Source organism: Rhinoraja longicauda, chromosome 1 (assembly GCF_053455715.1).
Source record: "Rhinoraja longicauda isolate Sanriku21f chromosome 1, sRhiLon1.1, whole genome shotgun sequence".
NCBI classification, from domain to species: Eukaryota; Metazoa; Chordata; class Chondrichthyes; order Rajiformes; family Arhynchobatidae; genus Rhinoraja; species Rhinoraja longicauda.
In genome coordinates, this window is record NC_135953.1 from 121,757,866 (window position 1) to 121,773,960 (window position 16,095).

At 43.0% G+C, this 16,095-nt stretch overlaps 1 protein-coding gene across 3 annotated transcripts in view; it reads right to left on the reverse strand.

The window, feature by feature from the left end:
• fhdc1 (FH2 domain containing 1) overlaps positions 1-11,436 on the reverse strand; it is an 89,257-nt gene extending 77,821 nt beyond the window's left edge. Inside the window, exon 1 of one of the 3 annotated variants that reach the window (XM_078405707.1) lies at positions 11,257-11,436. The gene's annotated coding sequence lies outside the window, so the exon portion shown is untranslated. Of the gene's footprint in view, positions 1-10,334; positions 10,452-10,666; positions 10,872-11,256 lie in introns of those variants that run through there. The other 2 variants (XM_078405717.1, XM_078405726.1) reach the window with 2 other exon arrangements.
• Positions 11,437-16,095: the final 4,659 nt, after the last annotated feature.

Genomic DNA, 16,095 nt, shown 5'->3' on the forward strand with positions numbered 1-16,095 from the left:
TCCTTCCTCCAAGCCAATTTGAATCCAATTGCCTTGCCCGCGTTGGAATCCATGCGTTCTAACCTTTCAGACAAGCCTACTGTGCGGGACCTCGTCAAAGGCCTTGATAAAGCCCATACAGACAAGGGCCACTGCTCTGTACTATTCAATCCTCTTGGTGACCTCTTCAAAAAACTCAACCAGATTTGTGACATGATTTCTTTTATCCACCTTAATCTGCTTTAAACTCCCCCCCCCCCCCCCCCCCCTACCACCACCACCATACCTCCTCTTTGATAATCTGTAAAAGATCTAAGACATCATGAAATTCCCGACTATGGGTGTCCAAGGAGAGGTTGTTGGTGATGGTGGAGCCGAGGTACGTGAACTGATGGACGGCATCGAGTTCGTAGTCGTCGATGGTGATGACAGGCGATGCCTCTGTATCTTGTCCCAGGACATTCATCTTCTTCAGGCTGATGGTCAGCCCAAAGTCCTTGCAACCCGATAGAAGTGGTCCATCAGTGACTGTAGTTCCTGCTGGGTGTGGGACACAACTGCTGCATCATCGGCGAACAACATGTCTCTGATGAGAGCTTCACGTACTTTTGTCTTGGCTCTGAGGCGGGTGAGGTTGAAGAGCTTGCCGTCTGATCTAGTACGCAGGTAGATCCCCTCTGTTGCGGTGCCGAAGGCATGTTTCAGGAGCAGAGCGAAGAAAATCCCAAAGAGTGTGGGAGCGAGGACGCAGCCTTGTTTGACGCCACTGCAGATGTCGAAGGGCTCCGAGAAACTGCCATTGAACTGCACTGTCCCCTTCGTGTTGATGTGGAAGGATTCTATCATGCTCTGCAGTTTTGGTGGGCAGCCGATCTTTGGGAGAGCCTTGAATAGGCCATCTCTGCTGACGAAGTCGAACGCCTTGGTGAGGTCAATGAAAGCAATATACAGGGGCATCCGCTGTTCTCTGCACTTCTCCTGGAGCTGGTGAAGGGAGAAGACCATGTCTACTGTTGACCTTCCAGCTCAGAAACCGCACTGTGACTCTGGGTAGACACGTTCTGCCAGCTTCTGCAGGCGGATCAAGATGACCCGAGCAAAGACCTTGCCGACAATGTTGAGGAGGGAGATGCCTCTGTAGTTGTTGCAGTCGCTTCTCTCGCCCTTGTTCTTGTAGAGGGTAATGATCGTGGCATCCCTCATGTCCTGCGGTACAGCTCCTTCTTGCCAGCACTGGCAGAGGACTTCAAGCAAAGGAAGCAGTAAGGTAGTCGCAGTGCTTGATCAGGTCAGGGGGAATCCCGTCGCTGCCTGGGACCTTGCCTGAGGCCAGGCTGTCAATGGTCTTGCTGAGCTCTTCTACCATCGGCTCTCCATCTAACTCGTATATGGTCGGCAGACACTTGATGGCATCAAGGGCTGAGGAGGACACAGTGTTCTCTCTCGAGTAGAGGTCGGAGTAGTGTTCCACCCATCTCTCTATCTGCTGGCATTTGTCTATGATTACTTCCCCAGTGGAGGATTTGAGGGGAGCTGTCTTGCTCTGGACTGGTCCTCGTGCCTTAATGCCATCGTACATTCCCCTGATGTTCCCTGTTATGGCGGCCGTCTGGATGTCCTCACTAAGCTGTGTCCAGTACTCATTGGCGCAACGCCTGGCAGTCTGCTGAGCCTTGCTCCTGGCAGCCCTGAGGATCTGCAGGTTCTTCTCGTTGGCTGACCGCTTGTACTCGGCTAGGGCGGCGCGCTTGGCTTTGATGACGGGAGTCATCTCGGTCGACTTGGCCTCAAACCAGTTGTGTGTCTTTGAGATCTTCTTCCCAATGCTAGCCAAGGCTGTGCGGTGCATGGTGTCCCACAGAGTTTCCCACTTCTCTTTTGCAGAGTCTCCAGCACACAAGGTGCCAAGTTCTCTCTCAAAAGCCTCTGCAAACTGTTGCACGAGGTCTGGATGGGGCATCTTGCTGACATCGATGCGGGGTTTCCCCTACTTCTTGGTACGGTAGAACCTCTTTGGTTGCACCCTGATCTTGCAACACACCAAGGAGTGGTGTGTGTCGCAGTCCGCACTGTGGTTGGAGCGTGTATGGAGAACGTTCTTGAGGGCGGCACGTCTGACTAGGATCAGATCCAGTTGATGCCAATGCTTTGAGCGTGGGTGCCTCCAGGAAACCTTGTGCTGGGGCTTTGTCTGGAAGTACGAGTTATCGATGCACAGGTCATGGTAAGTGCACAGCTCGAGCAGTCACTGTCCGTTCTCATTCATTTTGCCCACACCAAACTGTCCAATGCAGGAAGACCATGATTCGTGGTCTGCGCCCACTCTGGCATTGAAGTCGCCCAAGAGAACAAGTTCTTCCTTGCTGGGGATGCTGCTGATGATGGATGCGAGGTTCTCGTAGAACTCGTCCTTTGTGTCTGATGTGGAGGACAGTGTTGGGGCATACACACTGACAGGGGTGTCCGGGCCTGTGGTGGTGTTGAGGCGGAGAGTGAGGAGTCGCTATGAGCCATTTCTGCCTGGTTCCACCATGTTCAGCAGGCTGTTCCTTACTGCGAAGCCTACTCCGTGCCCTCTGGGCTCGTCAGAGTCCTTCCCCTGCCAGTAGAACATGTAGTCCTTCTCCTTCAATGTGCCCGAGTCTGCTAAATGGCCCGTTTCAGTACTGTACAGCTCTATAACCCATTGCTTCTTTTGTTAAAGCCAGTGAGGTTTTCACGAAAAAAACAGATCTTATGAAAATGTGCACAGAATCAAATGTGGACAGAAGACAGCTTAGGGGATAATATCATCACAGTGACGCAACCCACCAAAACTTGCCAGATACACCGATGTGAAGAACACTTCTTGAACATGTTGCTGAAAGATGTTCAAAGAATATAAACCAACCAAGACATCAGTGCTTCCTGTATAAGGAAACAACTTGTAGAAAAATGAAATGGCAAAAATGGTCTCTAAATTTAAGTTAGAACAATCAATAGGTATTATTGATTGAATCATACAATATTTATGATACAGAAAGAAGCTGTTGTGTTTGAAAAGGAGCTCTCGAGCACATTACACCATGCGACAGGGCACAGCTTTTCAGCGTCTACGTCTATGAATTTCTTAATATAAAAACACACAAAATGCTGGCATAACTCAGCGGATTCCAGCACTTTGTGTGCTTTTGTTATACTCCATCACTTTGTGCGCTTTTATTGTCTGCTGAGTTATTCCAGCACTTTGCGTGTTTTTTTTGTAAACCAGCATCTGCAGTTCCTTGTGTCTCCTTCTTAAATATGATGAGGGACTCTAACGCCATCAAACTTTCAGGGTTCAATTCACACCTTGCCAACAAATAGGTGTAAAAATATTTCCAATTCTTCCGTTTCACCCTTTTGTCAATTACTTTAAATCTATGCCCCGAGATTTTTTATTTAAATTCCTTCTATGGAAAAATAAGATAAATAAGAAGCTCGTCAAATACATGGCAACTATCTTCTCTCGGCTTTCCCTGCTCTGAGGAGACCAACTTTACAATAGACAATAGACAATAGGTGCAGGAGGAGGCCATCCGGCCCTTCGAGCCAGCACCACCATTCAATGTGATCATGGCTGATCATTCTCAATCAGTACCCCGTTCCTGCCTTCTCCCCATATCCCCTGACTCCGCTATTCTTAAGAGCTCTATCTAGCTCTCTCTTGAATGCATTTACCCAATCTAATAGTTTCTCATAACAACATTTCTCAAATTCTGGCAACATCCTTTCAAATCTCTTCTGCACCCACTCCACCGGAATTGCACACAGTACTCAAGAAGAGGTCTACTATTGTATAGGCTTTTATATATTGTGGTTCAGCAAATAAAGGAAAGCCTTTCCAACAATTTGGTGACCTGTCCTGCTACCTTTCATGTGTACCAAGCCTGCAGCAGAGCATGGTTTCTAATTGTCTTGGAGTTCTTCGTCACTTGATCTAAACATTGCCCTCTCATGTGTAACAGAACCCAACATTAAAAGAATTTGTGGACTGTTAACCACGCGTCATACCTACTGATATTTTCCAAATTTAAAGTCTAAATTATCAAAAGATAGGACAAAGTGTAAGGGACTGAGTATTGAGCTCTGTGAAACCCTAGCCTGCCAGTCACAATACTGCTGTCAACCATTCCACTTTGCTTCCTGCCACTAAACTTTCCAATTGGAAATTCCCCCATGGATCCCGTGAGTTTTTACTTTCTTCAGTCAGTTTGCTATGTGGAATACTGACTCAAATACTTTGCAAACAAATATGTAAGATATATTAAATGCGCTGAAATCAAAACAAGCGGTATCATAAAATGCTGGAGTAACTCAGCAGGTCAGGCAGCATCAGGCAGCAATAAAAACAGCAATTGCTAGAAAAACAGGTCAAGTGGCAGCTGTGGAAAAAGAAATATTACAGGTCCAGGATTTTTCATTAGACCTCAACATCGATCTTTTTTAAAATTAAATGCACTGTCCCCATCGAGTCTCCTTTTAGCAACTAGGATATATTTCACCCAGGCGTAGTAATTTATTCACTTTCAAAGATGCTAATCTGCCTAATACTTCCCCATTATTTCCATTCACACTCATCTGCCGCAGCTACCATATAGGCATTGTTCCCCTCTTCAGAAGACTGTACAGTATTCATGACGAACCTTATGCAATCACACAAAGATTATTCTTCTGCTTCCCAATAGCCCCAACTTTTTTCCTTCATCGTCCTCTTACTCTTTGTTATTATAAAATATATTTGCATTTGTTTCTTTGATTACTTAGTCATTTTTATCAAATGCTTTTTCCGTTCCAAATTTCTACATTAATTTTGCTTTTACTTTTCCTATACTCGGTGTTTTCTGCTGTATTAAGCTATTAGTGTGTCACATACTTCCCTTTTTAGCTTATACATAGAACAGAAAGGTACAACAGAGGAACAGGCCTGTCAGCTCACAATGTCCGCGCCGAACATGATGCCAAATTAAACTAATCTCCTCTGCCTGCACGTGATTATGTCCCTCCATTCCATACATATCATGTGCAAATCTAAAAGCCTCTTAAACACCACTATTGTATTTGCCTGCACCGCAATCCCGAGAAGCACATTCAAAGGCACTCACCACTCTGTGTAAAAAAACTATCCCGCACATCTCCTTTAAACTTTGCCTCTATCATTTTAAAGCTATCCCCTCTACTACTTGACCTTTCAGCCCTGCGAAAAAGGTTCTGACTGTCCACTCACCTATTCATCTCATGATTTTATATACTTCTATCAGGTTTCCGCTCAACCTCCAACATTCCAGAGAAAACAATCCAAGTTTGTCCAACCACTCCTGATAGATAATACCCTCTAATCCAGGCAGCAATCTGGTAAATCTCTTCTGCACCCCTTGCAGATTCTCTACACCTTTCCTTTAATGGGGCAACCAGAAATGCACACAATACTCCAATATCTTATCTTCAACAATCTTTGTTATCTAAGAGAATCTGGACTTGGAATTCTCACCATTTTTCTAGGTGGAAATACCCATAATTGTTGAATTTCTTTTTAAAATGTTTCCCATGACACGCAGATTGAGCTCCCATCAAATAGAAATAATCAGCCTATATTAACTATATCCAGCCTGCCTAAACTATATCCAGAAATGCAAATACACATTGCATTCTGCACTATCAAAAACAACCACAGCCCACCCATACCCGCACCACCAACATTCCTGCTACAAACATTGACCAAAACATTGCAAGTCCAGCAAAGGACCTCATCTCTTTTTCTACCAGTTTTAGTGGAAACAAATATGAATCATGACCTCAGGCCATTCATTTGGCCTTTGCAGAATGTTCTGCAGTCGTTCGAGTGGTATTTTTGATCTTGGCTTCCTGAAGGTAATAAACCAACCTGAAACCATGTCCGGAGCTGCAGAACACCTATGGAATCTCCATCTTGACTTGTCCCTACCTCTTTGAACCGTAGAGCCATCCATGGTGACATGGTCTTGTACACCCCACAAGAACTCGCTTTCCATGTTAACATTCAGAACTGAAACTGGATAGAAGCATGTATAGAGTGGATGTGGAGAGGATGTTTCCACTAGTGGGAGTGTCTAGGACTAGAGGTCATAGCCTCAAAATTAAAGGACATTCTTTTAGGCAGGAGATGAGGAGGAATTTCTTTAGTCAGAGGGTGGTGAATCTGTGGAATTCTTTGCCACAGAAGGTTGTGAAGGCCAAGTCTAGATATATTTAAGGCAGAGATAGATAGATTCTTGATTTGTATGGGTGTCAGAGGTGATGGGGAGAAGGCAGGTGATTAGGGTTAGGAGTGAGATAGATCAGCCATGATTGAATGGTGGAGTAGACTTGATGGGCCGGATGGCCTAATTCTGCGCCTATCACTTATGATCTTATGATAAGGTGGTTTCAGATTCTCCCAGTTTAATTTGTCTGTTTGACGTACCCAAACCCCCTCTGACAGAACTCTCAACTGTCAGAGTGACCACTTCTCAAATTTGCTGTCCATGAAATACTTACAAATGCATCAGTGATGTCAACTGCTGCCCAGAACTGTATCTCCTTCAGCTAACAACACTTCTGAATCTTATTTCAGATATAATGCCTCATAGATTAGAGGATACATTACTTCAAGCTGTTCAACCCACATAAATGTTCAAGAAAAACACCACATTGACCACATCTAACAAGGGCTCCAGACCAATCCTTTCACAATCATTGTGAAGGGGGACCAAGACAATGGAATAAAATTGAACTAAAATACTCTTATCAAAATTTAACTGCGTTATTTGAGGTTTAAATATATGGCACAAACTTAACAGGATCTGTCAATCAAACATTCACGCAAACAAAGCCCACTAGATGCTTACAACGGAACTGAATAGCGTAGCCCCTCCCTCAAAATGCCAGGGGAACAGTATCTATACTCTGGCTATTGTAATTGTGGGTGCGGATGAGTTTGAAGGATGAACAATGAATGGTCTATTCTGTGAACAATGGTAATTGTAATAGCATTACTTGTTGCACCACAATTTCTCTCTCAAGAGTCAACTCTACCCGCAGTTATTCGTCAGCACTTTAATGTTCCACCCATCGTGGTTTGATCGTTTCAATTTTATTTTTAACTCATTACATGCCACGATGGAAACTGGGAGCTGCCAGCAGGGCACATAATGCTTCATTGTGTGCATTGTATTGGGCCAGGGTGGGCAGGCAGTGTTTTCAAAGTGAAAAGCAACTTTCTACTTCTTGTTATTCCTCATTAAAAATCTTGTCAGCCCACCTCACAGTACCCCATGGGCCGCATTGCCAGCGCCCATTGTTCACTAACATGTTTTAAAATTTTGCCTTAGTGGATTGTATCAATTCTTTACAACTCTCAGAATAGTAATTCTCTGGAGTAAAGGTTACAGAAAATGAGGGTATAATTTCTGAAACCCAGAATGCTATAAATGGGATTAACAATCTAACCACGTTTTAAACTGTAAAACTCACTGAGATATTCCAAGGTAGCCTATCTTCCTTGTTTGGCACAAAAAGGTGATGTTGCACAAAGATATTTTCTACCAAAGATTAACCAATAACCATACTGTTATGGATTAAATAATAAAAGTTTAAGCAACTACTCAGCCACTTGATTCTTGGAAAAAAAATGCTAAAAAGTAATCAAAACCATTAAAACTACGATGTTAATCAAAACAAGTCATTTATTGTCAACTGTATTAAACCCTGCCTTATTTATTATACATGAAAGCTACACAACTAACATTTTTTTTTACTTTTGGAAAACTTAACGTGATAACATTCTCAAACTAACAGCTTGCTCTTTAACACTGACACAAAAATGTACAAGATATTGAAGATGCATTTCAATCTAACTGGCTAGTGTTACGATACATAGTTGACCACCGCTAATATCCCCCTGTTGATTTTCTTACCAAATGTTTTTTCAACTTACTTGAAATTACTGATATCTTCAGTATCCACTGCCTCACTGGATTGTTCATTCTAAATATTGACCTCACTTTGCATGAAATAGTGTGATCTATCCAAATGGCTTCTCTTCGTTAAGCCTCTTCCCATGTCACTCATTGTCATTGGCATTCTACAGTCCACAGTAAATAAGAATGCTCTGGTCAACACTCTCAAGTAACTATAAAATCTTAATAGAATCTCTAGTCCTTTCCAGTGTAAACAAATTGTGGTCATAGCCTTTCCTGGTGACTGGATAGCTAAAAGCTATGTGGGTGGCCCATTCTGCACCTTTTGTATTGGTGGGATATCCTTCCTGTAACAGTGGCTTTGCACACAGCTCTTCCAACAGAGACATATCATTGTCTACACAGATTCAATACCATTTGCCATATACAACTGGAGAACTATTGATCTTGTTTACGACTGTCACACGCAATGCAATTTTATTTAAACGTCCAATGCTACATACAAATCATTTGCATCTGTTGTTGTCTGCAAGTAATGCCATTAATTAATGCTTTTCTGTTCTCATCAACACCAAAAGCTGTTTGTCATTTGCTGAGCCAATTCTCTAATCTATTTGGGACTGTACTATTTACAGCCCAGAAGCAAAATAAATAAGTTCCTCGCCCCGCTGCTTCCCACAGTACCTACTGCCATTTTGTGCCACCTCACTGCAGCTATGTTGCACTCAACCCATTCTATCCCTTTGTACCATACGATCCCAAATCTCCCACCTCCAGCTGAACTTTGCTGAGATCAGGATAAACATCATCTTTTCTTGGCTCTCTGCCCTCTAAAAATATTGAGATACGTCAAGCATAATTTGACCCTTTTTAAAGACATGATCTTCAAGATCATGTATCTCTAAGAGTTTGTTCATAATTTGTCACGGTTATCCACAATATTTTACTCAGAGATATCAGAATCATCCACAAGTCATTTAAAAGGAGTTCTTTTGATTTGAAAAAGGCAGAGCTAATCTACAACCCTGCTGGTTGGCTCAATCCAGCCGAAATATGGATGGTTCAGCGGGATGAAACCTAATTTGCACAAATCAAACAAGCAACAGTGCAACTATGAAAGCATCTTCAGCAAAATCAACATATTTCCCTGCATTTCAAAAGTACTTTATTGGCTAAAACGCCGTCTGTGATGCTCTTTGTTTCCCGAGGTTGTTTACAGTGCTATATAAATGCCAGTTCTTTACTTCCTTTGTTCAAATGCAAGCTTCTAGTTATTCCAGTTATTGTATATAGGAATCACTTGTGTTTGTGGTTTGCATATATTGTATTTGTAATGCACTTCTCCACAACTTGTCTCTCTAATGATTTTTCCCAGTCCAGTTCCATTAACAATATGATCTTTTACTTAAAAATGAAAAACATTCCAAGATGTTTCAATAGAGGTGTGTGGCAACAGAAAAACAGATCTAAAACAATGTAAATGATGTTGATACAACCAAATGCATAGATGTAATTTCTTTATTCTCTCAACGCACAGTTTTTCAATATCAAGAACCTTTACTGCACTTTTCAATGAAGGCTGCCAAATTCATAAGATCAATAATTTTAGAAAAGGATTGTAACTGTTGTGACGCTTGTTCCAGATCAGATTGAAATGTCATTTCACCCCAAAAGCTCCAGAAGTGGGTGGTAACGCATAACAAAAACAACTCATTAGGTTTTCCCCAAGTGGATAATCCATTAAAACGTACTGTCATTTTTCTACGACACTGACGTACCAACACAAAATTAAAAACATAAATAATCAACTTTTAAAAAGTGCTAAGCCCTGTAGCTTCAGATAGCATACAGGTCCTGTCCCATGGAGACACTATATATCTAGGGCAGGTTTGGGTTCTGCTAAATTTAGCGATTTTCAGAACTGCATTACGAATTTATTCTTAAAATAAATTTAAAAACCTAGCGCCTCAACCGCAGTGCGGAGCATAAACTTGCTATTCCCTACCCCCATCACTTCTAACAGCGTGTTTAGGAAGCAAGTAACACGAAAATAAAAGTTAACAATGACCGTGGATTTATATTTTAAACGTAGTGACCGCACATCTGACCTGCCTGATTCCCTGAGTTTGCTCTTTTAAAAAAGATCAAAGAGCGAGCAGCGGCAAGGGCGGCAGCACTCATTCGCTCATTGCAACTTGGTTTGTTGGATGTCTGTTTGGAGGTGGGCTGTTGCCTGTTTCTTTGAGAGATCAATGCATCTTGAATGTGAAATCTGATATCTACACACAAAAACCCAGCAAAGCGACGCTGGGCTTCCTAGCAGCCGTATCCATGCTCACTCAGTCTGGCTACACTGCTGACTCCCTGCATCTGATCGGCCCTGTTTGACAGCATAATTACCCGGGTGATCTCCGTCCTAAACAGCAGCCTTTAGTCCCCATTGAAAGATGAAAAAAAGAAAGTGACTCAATCAAACCACGAATCGTGGCCTCCCCCTTCCTTCCCCCGGAGCAGAGCCTTCGTCGCCCTACCTGCGACTGCGACTCGCCACATTCTCAGTGAAAATCATCTCCCCAGGCAGCCTTTCTTTAAAGAGAAAAGACGAGCGAGGTAGCAGTTCCCGACAGCCGCCCAGGATCAATAAATAACCAGCGGAGCTGCTGTGAATGCGATGGTGGCGCAATCGGTGGCGAGGCCCCCTTTCTACCGTGCACTTCCCACGCTATTGGTACCTTGATGCTCCTTCCCAATAATTCGTAACTCCAAAACAAAAATCATGCTTCGGATTAGGTTGCTTAGACGGTCATGTCTTCCTCTCTCTGCAGATCCTGCAGCCATTAGGGTTACGCTGGCTTTGAGGTGAGCAGAGAGGCAGGCGGCCCATCGGCCGGTGTGCCGATCGGCGGCAACAACCCAGCTGTTCGTGGAGACCAGCACCCGCCGGGGTGCCCACATCTCCAGAGGCTCCCACCCGGTGCAGAGAAACCCACGTAGCCCCCCGCACACACACACACACACACACACACACACACACACTCCCCTTCCACCCCAGTCCCTTTCAGATCTCAAGACACCCTTGCAAATAAACCACACGGAGGGGGAAAAAAAACAAAATTGCAAACTTAGACATAAGCATGCCCGAGCTGGAGAGAACACTGCACAAGTGCGGTGACAATCGCGCTGGTGAGATTTTTCTGAAACTGATTTTAATTATCATTGAAACAACCGGTTGCACTGCAGATTTCCCACAAAGTCCATCAGCACCGTTCAATGGTGCAGCACACCGGTGTGCAACAGACCGCCGGTTCTCTCAGACACTCACCTTTTGCGAGGGGGTGATGTTTCTGTGCACCACTGTCCCTCTCTGTCCCTCTCCTTCTCACTCCGTGCAGCCGCTGAAACCCTGGGAAGCTCGCGCTCGCCGCTCCGCCCGGACCCGGGAGCGGGCGCCTGCGCATGCGCGGCGGCAGTCAGGCAGGCTGCCCTCCGCCAGGTGATCGCTGCTCTCTCATCCGCTGCTCGGGCTTTATTGTCATGAAAGAAACCCCCCAGCAGCATCCACCTCACTCATCAACCCTCTGAAGCCTCTCCGCCACGTCGTAAAGTTATTGCTAGATTACTCTTTTTTTTTAAAAAGGGGGAAAGGTACGTAAATTACTTACAAAACATTGTGCATCATAAGAAAATGTCAGAATATTTTGACTATCAGTTAAAAATGTATGCTGTCCTAATAAAAGATCCTGTGGCGCAGTAACTCCAATGTTTTGGTATGTCCATTGTTTTGATATTGTCCTTGATGCATGTATACACAGGGATTTGGTTTGCAAAACTGACTCATTAAGAATTGACTTCCTTATTGGAATTAGACTATGACTATTGTATCTGGCTAATTAATTTGATAAATAATGCAAATAGAATTGGAGTAATGTAGTCACAGAGTCTTCGCATCGAGACCACATCTACCTCGATTACTGAGAAGCAAATAATGCTGCTTTAAATATTTTCCATCGGGTTTGTTTATAAATAATGTCAATGTCACCATTTTAAACATGAGTTCAGCGTCTCGGAGAAAGAAAGTTACCGAGTAACAGAGCGTGATTGTGTAAGTAGTAGAAACAAAGAACTGCAGTTGTAGGTTAATGCACAAAAGGACACAAAGTGCTGGAGTAACTCAGCAGGTCAGGCAGCATCTCTGGAGAAAAGGAATAGGTGACGTTTCGGGTTGACCCTTCTTCAGACTAAATTCTGCGATTCTTCACAAATCTACGCAAATTATTCAGATGTGCATTTTGTATATTCAACAAAATCAGGTGGAATAAAACAAAATGTGACGGCTTATTTAGGACAAAAAGTGTTAAAACAAGTTAAATAAAGAAGATCCTGGAAACGTTCTTCAAATCAGGCAGAATCTGTGAAAAGAAAAGCTTTGAACGTTTCAGGTCAAAGCCCTTCAACACAACTGGAAACAGAGTAAAGCAGCTGGTTTTAAATTGCAAAGAAGGACAGTGAACCAATGGAATATCCGTGATAGGGTAGAGGCCAGGATTGCTCTCGGGATAAGTTGTGGAGGTCGGCTGGTCCATGGCTTATTGGGGGCCGTTAGAAAGACAATGTTAAATGATGCAAAATGCATGCAAGCATTCATTCAGGCTCGGACTGAAGTTCACATGGACCTGATAGACTGAAGTATAACCTTTGACAAGATCCCACATTGATGACTGGTCCAAAAGGTTATAGCTAATTGAATCTAAGATACAGTGCCCTCCATAATGTTTGGGACAAAGACTCATCATTTATTTATTTGCCTCTGTACTCCACAATTTGAGATTTGTAAAAGAAAAAATCACATGTGGTTAAAATGCACATTGTCAGATTTTAATAAAGGCCATTTTTATACATTTTGGTTTCACCATGTAGTAATTACAGCAGTGTTTATACATAGTTCCCCCATTTCAGGGCGCCATAATGTTTGGGACAGAGCAATGTTATGTAAATAAAAGTAGTCATGTTTAGTATTTTGTTGTATATCCTTTGCATGCAATGACTGCTTGAAGTCTGCAATTCATGAACATCACCAGTTGCTGGGTGTCTTCTCTGGTGATGCTCTGCCAGACCTGTATTGCAGCCATTTTTAGCTTATGCTTGTTTTGGGGGCAAGTACCCTTCAGTTTTCTCTTCAACACATAAAAGGCATGCTCAATTGGGTTCAGATCGGGTGATTGACTTGGCCACTCAAGAATTGACCATTTTGTAGCTTTGAAAAACTCCTTTGTTGCTTTAGCAGTATGTTTGGGATCATTGTCTTGCTGTAGAATGAACTGCCGGCCAATGAGTTTTGAGGCATTTGTTTGAACTTGAACAGATAGGATGTGTCTATACACTTCAGAATTCATTCTGCTACTACCATCAGCAGTTGTATCATAAATGAAGATAAGTGAGCCAGTTCCTTCAGCAGCCATACATGCCCAGGCCATAACACCCCCACCACCGTGTTTCACAGATGAGGTGGTATGCTTTGGATCTTGGGCAGTTTGTTCTCTCCTCCATACTTTGCTCCTGCCATCACTCTGATATAAGTTAATCTTCGTCTCATCTGTCCACAAGACCTTTTTCCAGAACTGTGGTTGCTCTTTTAAGTACTTCTTGGCAAACCAGTGGTTTGCATCTTACAGTGTAGCTTCTGTATTTCTGTTCATTAAGTCTTCTGCGGACAATGGTCATTGACAAATCCACACCTGACTCCTGAAGAGTGTTTCTGATCTGTCGGACAGGTGTTTGAGGATTTTTCTTTATTATAGAGAGAATTCTTCTGTCATCAGCTGTGGAGGTCTTCCTTGGCCTGCCAATTCCTTTGCAATTAGTAAGCTCACCAATGCCCTCTTTCCTCTTAATGATGTTCCAAACAGTTGATTTTGGTAAGCCTAAGGTTTGGCTGATGTCTCTAATAGTTTTATTCTTGTTTCTCAGTCTCATAATGGGTTCTTTGACTTTCATTGGCACAACTTTGGTCCTCATGTCGATAAACTGCAATAAAAGTTTCCAAAGGTGATGGAAAGACTGGAGGAAAGACTAGGTACTGAGAGCTCTTTTTTCGCTGCATTACAAAGGCATTTAAACACACCTGAGCAATTACAAACACATGTGAAGCCATGTGTCCCAAACATTATGGTGCCCTGAAATGGGGGGACTATGTATAAACACAGCTGTAATTTCTACATGGTGAAACGAAAATGTATAAAAATGGCCATTATGGCCATTCTGACAATATGCACTTTAACCACATGTGATTTTTTTCTATTACAAATCTTAAATTGTGGAGTACAGAGGCAAATAAATAAATGATGGGTCTTTGTTCCAAACATTATGGAGGGCACTGTACGATGGCAAATTAAATCCAAAGTTGGCTTGCTAATAAGAAATAGAGAATAATGGGAGAGGGTTGTGGTTGTGATTGGAAGCTTATGACCAGTGATATATCACAGGGATTGGGTATGAGCCCTTATTGCTTGTCATATATATTAGTGATTTGGATATGAACGTAAGAGTTATGATTAACAATTTGCGGATAGTGCAAAGAACTGTTGTCGTTGAGGAGGATAATCTTAAGTTACCATACAATATTGTTCAGGCTACTTCAGCAAAACAATGGAAAATGGAATTTAATCCCAATAAATGCAAGCCAGCCACACTGGAGAAGCTTGACATATCATATCATATCATATATATACAGCCGGAAACAGGCCTTTTCGGCCCACCAAGTCCGTGCCGCCCAGCGATCCTCGTACATTAACACTATCCTACACCCACTAGGGACAATTTTTACATTTTACCCAGCCAATTAACCTACATACCTGTACGTCTTTGGAGTGTGGGAGGAAACGGAAGATCTCGGAGAAAACCCACGCAGGTCACGGGGAGAACGTACAAACTCCTTACAGTGCAGCACCCGTAGTCAGGATCGAACCTGAGTCTCCGGCGCTGCATTCGCTATAAAGCAGCAACTCTACCGCTGCGCTACCGTGCCGCCCTATGATTCAGGAGAAACCAGCTGGCATGATTGGCACCCCACTCACTACACTAAACAATCATTCTTTTCACCAACATCATAGTTTCATAGAATTATACAGATACCGACAAAATTCACTGCCGTTACTCCAACAATATTTCCCAAATCTGTGGCCTATAACACCAAGAAAGGCAAGGGAGTAGATGCATGAGAATATTTCCAGGTGTAGGTTCCTAATGAGACAGAATATCTTGGCTTGGAAAAATATTCCCATTACTCCTTGAAATTCCCTTCCAAGCACATTATTTGAGTGTTTTCAGTGGAAGAGTTGCAAGGATCAGGGAGGGCAGTTAGGGTGATCTTTGTCAGCACTAAATGAATAAATTAAAATAACCTTTCCTGGCTACTGCAGGATGATGTTTCGATCGGTTGTCGATTCTCACATTTCCAAAGGTCTGTGAGGAAAGTCACATGAATGAATCGTGGACAAACATAATCTTTGTATTGATGTAAAAAGAGTTAGAATAACCACAGTGTCATTTGGATTTTTGTATTCTGATGGAAATTATGCAGGTTAATCTGGATTTGTTCGTACTTCGTAGCCTGAGCAGATGGCAAATTAAAACTGCCATGATTTCCAGCAGTGTGAATCATGGTGACAAAATTGCACTCCATATGATGTGAGAAACAAAGAATAAGATTGTTGTAGGCAGTTGCCAGAAGCACTTCTCCATCCAGTGGCTCACTTTCCAAAAGTGTGGACAACCATCAAAGTTAGGAATCTTCAAGAATTATTCAGTAATCTGAGCTAAGGTTTCTGATTTTGGCCAAGTTATGGTAGAAAGCAATGATATATCATGGATATATCCTCAACTGCCATCCTCACTTCCTTACAAACTGGGAGAACGGCACCTAATATTCTGCTTGGGTGGCTTCAGTCCAAAGGTATGAACATTGAATTCTCCAATTTCAAGTAGTACCTGCCAACAACCCCAGTCTTTCCCTTGCTCCCACCCCAAAGCTGCATATTACTCACACCACCTTAGTCATCCTGCTCCTTTCCCCTGTACACAATCATCTCCCATCCTGAGCCCCATATTTCCTTTTTTATCCCCTTCTTTCCTCTCCCCCTCTCCCATTCTACCCATATCCCAC